The sequence below is a fragment of the Danio rerio genome, chromosome 12, assembly GCF_049306965.1.
Source record: "Danio rerio strain Tuebingen ecotype United States chromosome 12, GRCz12tu, whole genome shotgun sequence".
NCBI classification, from domain to species: Eukaryota; Metazoa; Chordata; class Actinopteri; order Cypriniformes; family Danionidae; genus Danio; species Danio rerio.
Window position 1 is genome coordinate 625,931 of NC_133187.1, and position 13,190 is coordinate 639,120.

The window sequence follows — 13,190 nt, forward strand, 5'->3', positions numbered from 1 at the left end:
TGTGTGTGTGTGTGTGTGTGTGTGTGTGTATATATATATATATATGTGTGTGTGTGTGTGTGTGTGTGTGTGTGTGTGTGTGTGTGTGTGTGTGTGTATATATATATATATATGTCAAAACAAACTTTTATCTTGGATACGATTAATCGCAATGAATCTTTGCCCAGCATTAATATATTTGTGCGTGTATTTATGTTTGTGTGTAATTAAATATTAGAAGAACTAAATGCAGAAAATTGTAAATATATTATACATGAAAATACAAGCCAATATGATAAACAAATTAATATAAAATCTTATTTAAAAACCTAAATGTGTGCAAAATCAGTTTAATATTAGCATCAGGAATGAGCGGATCAGTTTTATGGGATTTCAGTGTTGCAGCATCATATAAACACAGCTAGGTTTACCGCTCTGATATTCACCATATTATGCTTTGATGATCTCTTTGCATCCGGGTAAATGCATTACTTGTCAATTCTGTGGTGATTTGTCTGCTTTTTGTTGTGATTTATTTCCCTGGTCCTCAAGAGCAAATGTCTTTGAGGTCAAAGGTTAAACGCGTCTCTCTGTAAATGAGCCGCACTTCTTCATTCGCCACAGTTTGCAGCTCTTTTTCCTTTAAATCTTAACTAATGCAATGATGTTAATGTATGATAGAGTATAACAGTAGTACAATACACACATACAAAATAATAATAATATCAATCGCATTTGTTTGAGATCTTTTCATCATCTTGTGCACAAAATCAGCATCATATTTACACAGTAATGAGGTTGCAGGATGACCAATGGGGTGAGCAAAATAATCTTGTTTTTCGATTTGTGATAGGATTATTTTGCTCACCCCATTGGCAGATTATTTTGCTTGATTTGAGGAAAAACTCACTTCATTTTGGCATATTATTTCTTAAAACAAGCCAATATGTTTTGCTTGTCTAGAAAATGCTTCTTGATTTTAGAACATTTAGATACTTCAACTGTATGTATGTATAATAAATTACAGAATTTAAAAGTCTACAGAACAAACCATCATTATACAATGACTTGCCTAATTAACCTCACCTGCCTCGTTACCCTGATTACCCTAGTGAAGCCTTTAAATGTCACTTTAAGCTGTATAGAAGTGTCTTGAAGAATATCTAGTCTAATATTATTTACTGTCATCATGACAAAGAGAAAATAAATCAGTTATTAGAGATGAGTTATTAACACTATTATGATTAGAAACGTGTTCATCTGCTTCACCACTGCATTCCACGTGACAGCATTAGTAAGTGTGTAATGTCAGTATATCTGCCTGAGTTTGCCTGTTTGTTTTATTAATTTGCCCTATTTAAAGGATCACAGAACAAGGTCTCTCTGGTCTTCTGATTGCAGTCTGAGAAGGGCTTGCAGATGATGAAGTGTCCAGATATAAAAGCGTGACCTCGGGGTCAGGGACACACTCTGATTTATTTCCTACCGGCCAGAAAACACACTTTTGATGAAAGTGTAACGAGCAGCAGAGCTTTATTACATGTGTGTGTGTGCGTGTGCGTTTGCGTGTGTGTGTGTCATGCCTGTGTCACCAGCCTGCAAATGCTCAAATAAGGAATAATTGCTTTACTTGCAGGCCGTCTTTGAATTTTATGCTACGAGCCAACAGATATCTGTGTTTTAGAGAGAGATGCTGCTGTTTGTGTCAGGAGGCAGAAAAATAAATATTAAAAGTTTAAAAGTAATTATTAGTGAATATTAAAATTGCCTAAAAAACAAAAAATAAATTTAATTAAATTACATCAGACTTTTATTTTATTTTATTTTATTGATCTTTCAATCTTGTTGAGGGTTCTGGCATTAAGAAAGAGCTGTAAAATCCTGCATTTCTCCATTCAGATTATGCATTTATTTACCAGTTCAAAAGCACATTTATTAGTATTTCTGTATATATTAGTATATTTTTATTTACAGGTTTATTATCCCTATAAACCAATGAGTATAAAAATACATCAAAATAATAAATTTAATATTATTTTTATTTTTATTATTAAATGTTTATTTCTTTTTTTTATTTGTATTGTGCTTATTTTTATTTTATTTTTATTATTTTATAGATTTTTATTTAATTTAAATTAGATTTTATTTTAATTTATTGATCCTTTCAATCCTTTCCAATTCTGGCATTGAGAAAGAGCTGTAAAACCTGCATTTCTACATTCAGATTATGCATTTATTTTATTTTTTAAAAATAACATAGATTTATTAGTATTTATGTACATATATGTACATATTTTTACGTTTATTATCCCTTACATATATAAAATATCAAAAATATTTTTTACTTAATTAATTTTTAATATTTTTATTGTATTTATTTATCTTATTTATATTTTATTTTATTGATTTTTTAAATAATTTTGAACATTCTGGCATTTAGAAAGAGCTGTAAAATCCTGCATTTTTTTAGACTTTGCATTTATTTAACTGTTCAAAAGAATTCATTAATATTTATGTATATATTAGTATATTTTTATGTGCATTTATTGTCTTTAAATGCACTTATAAATATTAAACGTGCATACAAAAATAATAATAAATTTATTATTTTATTTTATTTTATTTTGACCTGTAGAATTCTGCATTTCAGATGCTTGATGATGTGTCAGTCTGTACTCATGAATTAATGTTGTACATGACAGGCATAAAATATTTACAAATACCAATATTTAATTATAAACTATGCATATATGCGTAATAAATTGCATTATACTTTGCATTATTTTTTTTTACATGTTTATCAAAAATGCACAAAAAAGATTAAAAATGCATAAAAATATTCCTTAAAAAAAGAGTATTTATTTTATTTAATCTAATTTAGCATTCAGCAAGGCTTGTGATAATCTACATTTAGATGCTCTGCTGACGAACGCAAGTCTATTATTCATCTTTAATTAAAGCTGTATGTGACGCGTATGTAATTAACATCTAAAACCAAATGTTTAGGCCATAATAAACAGCCTGAAAGCCTTCCTCTTAAAGTCATTTAAGGGAAAATGAAGTATAAATAAAATGAAGTATACCGCATGAATTAACCAATGCATTGGCATCTCTAACTGGGCAACATGCAATATAGAGCAGCAGCTAAAACAGTGGGACAGTTTGTGCTTCAGCATTAATATTTGAGCCTGAAGCTTCTCATGTCACACATTTACTGAAAACACATCTCTGTTCCTTCTGACGCAGATATAATCCCAGCTCGTAATAAGTTCTGTGCACTGCAGGACGTTTCAAAGCAGCTTCACATTCATAAATACTCAAACAACATGATACAGTCATCATGAAGTCATGTGTCAGGGAACATCATAAGAGTTATGATAAGTTATTTATTGGTGCTCTTCAGTATCCTGTTAAAATTGATGATAGAATCTAAAAAACTTCCTGTCCCTCTTTCAACAACATCTCTTCTCTGATTAGTGTTTGCTGACATGAGGGGCGGAGTCAAACTGTCACTCACAGAAGATCCACCAATAGCAAAGCAACATTCATCCAAGCCCCGCATAAATCTTTCATTTATAATATTTGTATATATTCTTTATTTGCAAGTTTATCAATAAGTGCATGAATAAAATAAAATGATTAGTTTCATCCAGCATAAAAGCTTTTCTTATTTATATATAATTTTATTTCACATACTTTATGTAATAGCAGACTTTTATTGTGGACACAGTTAATTGTGCGGTTAATATTTGGCCAGCACTAATATACAATATGTTCTTAACTTAACTATAACAATAAAATAAGATTATCTTTCAATTTTCAATCACCTGAAGTAAATTAAAGCAAATAATTTGATATTAAAATGCAAAAATACATGGTAGAATACTGAAAACTGAAAGTAAAGGATGCCCCACACACACACACACACACACACACACACATGCATGTCTTGAGTGTTTCTCTGAGCACACAGTGTACAGTGTGTTGATGTTAAAGATCTGCAGACGCACAGATTGTGGAGGTGTTTACTGTAATCTGCAGTCAGAGGTGTGAGCAAGATTACTGGATCAAGATCTTCTGCTGTAATCTGGATTTATCCAATAAGACTGAGAGCAACTCCTTCTGTTGGCCCTCACGCTTCTCTCATTCATGTGTTTTCAACTTTGCGTGATTCTGATGTACCAGAGCGTCTCGAGTGAGCAGATCAGGGTTAACAGAGTGTGTGATTTTTCTGAACTCCTAAAGCAATATTACTTGTTGTAAGCATATATTGTGCAGCCCTACACCAAAGAATGCCATGACAGTCAATGAGTGTGTGACTGATCACTTGTAACGGATGCAGTCAGAAAGGATCCTGTTACGAATATAAACTCTAAAAACATGATTTAACCCTGGGTAAAGACTCAGATTATACCTGCTGGAGGTCTGACCTGATTCGCCCAACACACATCTGGTGTGCTTGTTTAATAAGACTGTTGTAAATAGTGAGGATTACAGATCACTTTAAAACACGATGACAACAGAGCTGTTATCCCGCATAAATCTGCCTGTATTTGTTCTGCCGGATTAATGATACGGGCCGGTAATCTGTCCACTGTTGGCGTCACCTTTCCTGCGGAATGACGCTTAATTCCAGAGCACTTCCTTTTGTGGATTAACCCAGGAAGTGTGTCACTTTCAAAAACACGGCTTTGGTGGATTCTGAGTGCAGATTCACTCACATCTGTTTCATTATTCTTTAGAAAAGCTGGAAAAATTAAGCTCAGAACATGAAGTCTGGTGGACAGAGAGATTGGGGAACGTTGTGGCAATGTTCTCTCAAAGTTATCAGCAAACATTCAAAGAGTAGTCTTAAAGGAATAGCAGCAAAAGTGAAATTTACCCCATAATGTAATAGTGTTATAATATTAATCATTTATAATTTAATATTAATATATATTAATACAGTTGCAACTATAGTAATCTGTTGTGGTGATTCTACAGTTGCTGTGGTACCAGAACAACTACACTAATCTGTTTTGGTGATTCTACAGTTGCTATGGTAACAACAACTATTATAATCTGTTGTGGTGATTGTACAGTTGCTATGGTAACAGAACAACTATACTAATCTGTTGTGGTGATTCTACAGTTGCTATGGCAACACAACTACTACTAATTAGTTGTGGTGATTAGACAGTTGCCATGGTGACAAAACGACTATAGTAGTCTGGTGTGGTGATTTTACAGTTGCTATAGTAACAACAACTATTATAATCTGTTGTGGTGATTTTACAGTGTTATGGTAACAACAAATATTTTAATCTGTTGTGGTAATTGTACAATTGCTATGGTAACAAAACGACTATGGTAGCCTACTATGGTAGTGGTGATTCTATAGTTGCTATGGCAACACACCAACTATACAATTTTATGTGGTGATTTTACAGTTGCTATAGTAGCAAAACGACTATAGTAGTCTGTTATAGTGATTCTACAGTTGCTACAGTAATAAAACGACTGTGGTAATCTGTTGTGGTGATTGTACAGTTGCTATGGTAACACAACAACTATACAAATCTTTTTGTGGTGATTGTACAGTTGCCACGGTAACAAAGCGACTGTAGTAGTCTGTTGTGGTGATTGTGCAGTTGCTATGGTATCGAACACTATAATCAGTTCTTATTATTAATTTGGTCTTATTTTTTACTTATTTGTGATTTTTTTTCAATGGGAGAAGGAAACAGGACCAGTAAAAGTCCTCAAGAAAAAACTCAATCGTGGGTTGCCGGAAGCGCTGCACGCGGCTCCATATGTCAGATCAGCTCCAAACTCACTGCAACATTCTGTCACTATAAACTGGGTTAGGTTACAGTCACTTCAAGATGATGTACACTAGCTCATTATTTATACTTTTTTTTGTGCTAGCATTTTACTAGCATCACAAACTGAGGTCGCCCTATATTCTTTTCTTCTCGTATCTTGCAGAAATATGACACAGTTACATTCATTCATTCATTTTCCTTCAGCTTAGTTCCTTTACTCATCAGGGGTCGCCACTGCAGAATGATCCTCCAACTATTCCAGCATATGTTTTACACAGCGGATCCCCTTCCAGCTGCAACCCAGTACTGGGAAACACCCATACACACTCATTTACACACACACACTCATACACTACGGCATGTGTTTGGACTGTGGGGGAAACCGGAGCACCCGGAGGAAACCCACGCCAACACGGGGAGAACATGCAAACTCCACACAGAAACACCAACTGACCCAGCCGAGACTCGAACCAGAGACCTTCTTGCTGTGAGGCCACAGAGCTAACCACTGAGCCACCGTGCCGCCTCACACATTTACAAAATGAAAACCTTTCAAGTACAAATGCATTATTATGTTGTGTGATCAGTGGTATATCAGTGGTCTGAATATGCCAATATCACAATCATTCCTGTGACAACATGTTGCATAACAAAAACTATTCATTGTGACGGGCCGTATCGTATCTCCTGATTTCTCTTATCTGCCATATAGTGGCTTTAAATTGCTTCAGAGCTTAAAGTGTAAGTTCTCAAGCATTTCATGAACTGCTTTATGACGTGCTTAAGTATTTAATATTCAATTCAAAACAACAAAGTTGACTAAAGTGCTAACAATAAAGGGTAGAACAAAGCAATGCACATACTTTAAAAATAAATAATCATAAGATCTCACGCTGTGCTAAAGGCCAGATTAAACATGTGGGCTTCTCAGTGCATTATAATTGTCAATTCTTAAGATGTTAAGAGTGCTGATGACCCTCAAAACTGAAAAGTGAAAGCAGCTCCTGACCCAGAGTCAAATCTGGCCTTATTATTGGCTTTCACAGAGACGATAAGCCAATATTAAACACAGTAATGATGCATTTGTGATCTCAGTGATCATGAGTGACTTGAAATGTTTGTTTCGGCCGATGCAAACGCAGGATCAGATGACCGCCGGCGTTTATCAATAGTGTTTGTGTAATGGTCAGTCTTAATGTCCATTAGCGGACCGTGATCTCACATCTGCTCTCCACAGGGAATCGTGCACTTGAGGAAACACACCGGCGGAAAACACGGCTTGTTTTACAACATGAAGAAGCTGAGGATTATATCTTACACACACTGGAAAAAATGATTTATTATATTTCCTCAATGTTTTAAGGTACAGTAAGTGGTTGCAAACCAAGTGAATGGGCTGAATTTAACACATATTACATTTAGTTAATTTATTTGTTTAAATTCAGCCCGTATATAGTGTTTGCAGCCACTTGCTGTACTTTAATATAAGGATTTAATATATTTTTCAGTGCACGAGGAAAACACTGCATTGATAACATCACACCAACACATCACTAAAGTCCTAAAAGCCACTATGAGATCAACACGGGTGATTATTCACTCATTCATTTTCTTTTCAGCTTTATTCATCAGCAGAATGAACCGCCAACTATTCCAGCATATGTTTTGCACAGCGGATGCCCTTCCAGCTGCAACCCATACACTCATTCAAACACACACACACACTACGGACAGTTTTAGCTTACCCAATTTCCCTATAGCGCATGTGTTTGGACTGTGGGGGAAACCGGAGCACCCTGAGGAAACCCACACCAACACAGGGAGAACATGCAAACTCCACACAGAAACACACACTGACTCAGCCGAGGCTCAAACCAGCGACCTTCTTACTGTGAGGTGATTGTGCTACGCACTGAGCCACCGTGCCGCCCAACACGGTGATTATAATCGTTTATTGCATTATAATTACAGCGCGGTTGAATGCTTGATTCTGATTGGTTGGTGAGGATTTTAGGTGTGGCATTCATTTATTAATTTTCCTTCGGGGTAGTCCCCCATTTATCATGGGTTGCCACAGTTGAATGAACCGCCAACTATTCCAGCATATGTTTTACACAGCAGATACCCTTAAAGCTGCAACCCAGTACTGGAAAACATCTATACACACTCATTCACACACACACACTCATGCACTACGGCCAATGTAGTTGATCAGTTCCCCTATAGCGCATGTGTTTGGACTGGAAACCGGAGCACTCGGAGGAAACCCACGCCAACATGGGGAGAACATGCAAACTCCACATAGAAACACCAACTGACCCAGCCATGACTCGAACTAGCGAACTTCATGCTGTGAGGACACAGTGTTACCATAGGTGTGCCATTATTGTTAGATAAACACACAGCTAAAGTAGTTCCGGCAGGTTTTTAGTTGCTCCATATCACCGTTATTTCACAGCTACAACAGTCAGAACACAACAGAAGGAGGAGATGTGGAGGATACTAGAGCTGCACACAGAATAATAATACACTCTCAAATAACACCTCAACAGTGGATTTAGCTGTTTGAACCATATAAAATGAAAAATTTCCTCCTGGCTGTACACCGGATGTGTGACAAACATTCAGGTGTGCATTACTGTCTAATAATTCAACACCCTATCAATTAGGTTAAAAAAAGATCTTATGTCAAAAACAGGTGAAAGATAGAAGTAAGAAAAGTCTGTTATGTGTGATTTTCTACTGTGTCGACTGGAAGGAGAAATGTAAATGCAGCCACCTTCAGCCAACAGCTTGCATTCAAGCTGGAGAACAAACCCTTCATTCAGATGTTAAAATAAATTGTATAACACGGCGTATCAAGCGGCGCTCCTGCACTCTTTCAGGACCACTGATCCGAGACCTGTTAGTGCTTTCTGCATAAAGAGGAAGATTCGAGTGCAGAGAAAGAACAAAACCATCTGTAGATGCATGAACGCGTCTCTCTCACACACACACACACACACACACACACACACACACACACACACACACACAGCAAAAACACAGCCGTTCTGCTCTAACAGACTGATGATTGTGTGGATTTTATCACTTGAGATTGTTAAACTCAGGGGTCTCTGGATACACAATGCTGAATGTTCACACTGCACAAAAATGCAAATGCTTTTGCTACTTAGAGTTTTGGTCTTGTTTCTAGTCTAAATATCTTAAAATCCTTTAATCAAGAAGCATTTTCTGGACAAGCACAAAATAAAGTCCCGTTTTCAGAAATAATGAGTCAAAATGAAGTGAGTTTCTCCTTAAAACAAGCTAAATAATCTGACAATCGAAATCGAAAACAAGATTATTTTGCTGAGCCCATTGGCAAATTTCATATATATATACACATATTTATTTATATTCATATTCACATTTGGATTTCATTTATATAAAATTTTCTTATATGCAACATATATTACAAAGTATTGCAAAAATGGTTGTTTCATATATGTTATCATTTTAAATATGTTTATATGCATTGTATATGTTTAAAATTTCAATAGTTGGAAACAAAAAAAAATTACATTTAAATATGTCGCCACTTTTGCAATATTTCAAAATATTTGTTGTATATATGACATATTTTGAATATATTAACTTTTAGTTATATTATATATATATATATATATATATATATATATATATATATATATATATATATATATATATATATATATATATATATATATATGAGCAATATCACATGAGTAGCAGTACAATATGGCTGTATATCGGCATTGGGGGGAGGCGTGCGTTGGCTCGAGGCTGCAGGCTGAGTGCCTTAGTGTCCCATCAGTGCCTATATACAGCCACATTGCACTGCTACTTGTGTGATATTGTGTTTATACCACTGTTTGACAGCACAATCATGTTTATAAAAAATAAAATAAAATATGGAGAGTCTAAAAACCCTTTTGTAAGAGGAACTACTTCCGCCATTTATTCACATCTGCAGCTGACCTCAGAACAGCAGAAACTGCTACTCATTCACCAACGCCACTGTAGAGCTAGTGTTTGAGTGATTCTCTAGCGTAATGTCTAAAGTGAAGACAAAGCAGGTGATCTCGCATCTGAAGATTATAAGGCTGTACAGCATGAAATGCCATCAGTCTACAGAGATTTCCCAGTGTTTCTCTGTTGCAATCATATTACAAATCCTAATATGTGAGTTCCATCTCACACTCAACACACTACAGCTATATGGTATAAATACAGCGCTACAACATACATAAGACAGAGATCGACTTAGAAAGTCACTCACCAGTTTTTTGATGATTTGGTCAGCTGTAGTTTAAAATTACGCGGGGTTTTTCCTCCTCTAAGGGCTTATTATGCTGTCTCTGTCGCCATCTTGTGGATGGCGCTATATCTCCAAAATTATAACTAGTTAAAATAGGCACTATCCTTATAAATAAACTGCACAGTTGCAATCTAAACAACTACATTCTCGCCTGACAAGCCTCAAAAGTACATGATGTTGTCCAACAGCTGCAATATTTGTCAGACTGTAGTGAGTTTATTAATCTGCTGTCACTCTGTGTGGGCGGAGTAATACACAAGAGTGAAGAGGCTGTACGAGTACGGCTATCAGCCAATCAGGTTTGAGAACCAGACAGAACTGTTGTCTATATATAAAATGGTTGCGGATGGAAGGGCATCTGCTGTGGCATATATATAAATATATATATATATATATATATATATATATATATATATAAATTTGCATATATTGCCGTATATCTGATTTCTAAAAGCCAAGAGACTTCCTCCATAAACGTGTAAAGCACAGGTATCAGACTCAGTTCCTGGAGGGCCACAGATCTGCACAGGTTAGCTTCAACCCTAATTAAACACACCTGATCAAACTAATTGAGTCCTTCAGGCTTGTTTGACACCTACAGGTAAGTGTGTTGGATCAGGGTTGAAACTGAAATGTGCAGAGATGCGGCCCTCCAGGAACTGACTTGGACAGCCCTGATGTACAGTATATATTCCACATCCACTAATATACACACTGATCATGTCCCAAAACCACTGGACTTCATATGAAGCTCTTCTCCTATACAGTGCAATAATCCTCACAGTGTGCTTCATATATATAGAGAATATAGTGTACTGATGGACAATATACAGGAAACACTCCTGAGCCTCATCCCGTCCAGATCCCACAGAGAGCCGTTCAGAGGATTTATGTCTGCTTCTAGTTTTACAGTGTAATGTTTTTGGGCTTGAAAACACGTGACGACTTCATTACCCGCTCTTCAGTCCATCAGTTACTGGTGTTTTTTATGTTTACCCGGGGAATCGTAAATGTCTGCCTATAGTTTAGCTGGGCTTTTAATGACTTTCTCCATATGTGACCCGACTCTTCAGGGGAAACACAGCGATTATCCTCAGTAAAGTCATGTACTGTTGGGTTAAAAGTCCAGTTCAACCATTCACATCTACTCATTTAGCTCTAAAACACACTGAAACTTTGATTTATTGGCTTAAAATTGGCCAGTTCTGATATCAAACTAATAATGAAATACAAATAGTATTTATGTGCTGATATGGATTTGGCCACTAATGTGAAGTGCATCCCTTTAAAAATAACACTTTAATTGTGTTTATGAAATTATTCAAAATTAAACATAATTATCATTTTTAATATCGCCATTTCTTGCTCACAGCGATCAACATTTTACAATAAAACTGTTCATTTCTATGGCCAACTTTGTTTTATATTAATCAAATCTATTATTCTACTAACAATAAAGCAGCAAAGTCAGAGAGCAGTGTGTTCAGTGATGTTTACTAATTCTCTGGTGTGGAAAACAATCAAATGAAAAATAATTAATTAAATAATAGCGAAAATAATCTCTTGAAGAAATCAAAACTCATTTTTTGTCACTAAATAAGACGTGAGAAGAGATGAGGGGAGGTGAGACGTCGCTGCATCATCAAGAGTTTTCAGTAGCAGTCAATAAGGGTCACGCAGGGGTCACACACACACACACACAATCATTCTTTATGAAGTCAATCACACAAACACACACACAATCATTCAACACACAGACGCACATGCACGCACAGTCAAACAATTATTCTATATGAACTCCAACATACACAATCGTTGTATATGAAGTCTATTATACACACACACACACACACACATACACAATCGTTATATTAAATCCATCATATACACACACACACAATCATCTCAATCACTCCCTAAATCACACATCAGGAGTCTCATGTTGCAGCTCTGGTGAACTTTGTGTTTCTCCTGCTGCCAATGACCAAAACATGAAGAGATCAGGAAAACAGCAGCAGCACGCTGCATGCAGAAATGGGAACACTACAAAATAAGAGTTTGTTTTCAAACCCCTTTTGAACTGTAAATAAATAAATAAACAAACATGTTTTATGCTTGTTTGTTTGTTTGTTTAAAGAAGGTACAAATTAAATATTTCATTCATTCATTTTCTTTTTCGACTTAGTCCCTTTATTATTCAGGGGTCTCCACAGCAGAATGAACCGCCAACTTATCCAGCATATGTTTTACACAGCGGATGCCCTTCCATCATCCACACACACTCATTCACACTCATACACTATACGGACAATTTAGCTTACCCAATTCCAGCATGTGTTTGGACTGTAGGGTAAACCGGAGCACCCGGAGGAAACCCACACCAACACGGGGAGAACATGCAAACTCCACACAGAAACACACACTGACCCAGCCGAGACTCAAACCGGTGACCTTCTTGCTGTGAGGCGACAGCACTACCTACTGCACCACTGTCGCCCCAAATTAAATTGTAAAACAATTGAATAAAAGAACTTATGAAAGTATAAATTATCATTATTATACAATAATTAAGATGCTTTTCTGTGTATAAATTATTAGGTATAAAGGTATAAATTATTATACAGTTGTACAAAAATATATTTTTAACAAAAAGATTTATTTTTCTGTCTACAGAAGGTACAAATTAAACTGATATGATATAATTATGAGGAAATGTTGTATTATTTAGACTTTTGCTATTATTGTATATAATTATTATTCAATATTTTAATATAAGTGTTTCATGTACATCTAAAAGAGTACAAATTAAATTGTCTTGAAAGAATTATACTTTTTTATACTATACAATAATTAATTTCATGCAACATTTATTTTCCTAAAAAATACAGTCCTTAAATGTTTATATATGTTTGCAAAAAAAGTTTTAATATGTATCATGAAGGTACAAAGTGAATGTCATAAATAATTGTAATAACTTATTGAACTATACCAATAGTTTTTTCACCAGCGATCACCACCTGAGGACTGTCCAACACTGATTACACACACTGCTTCAGCAGCACACTCAC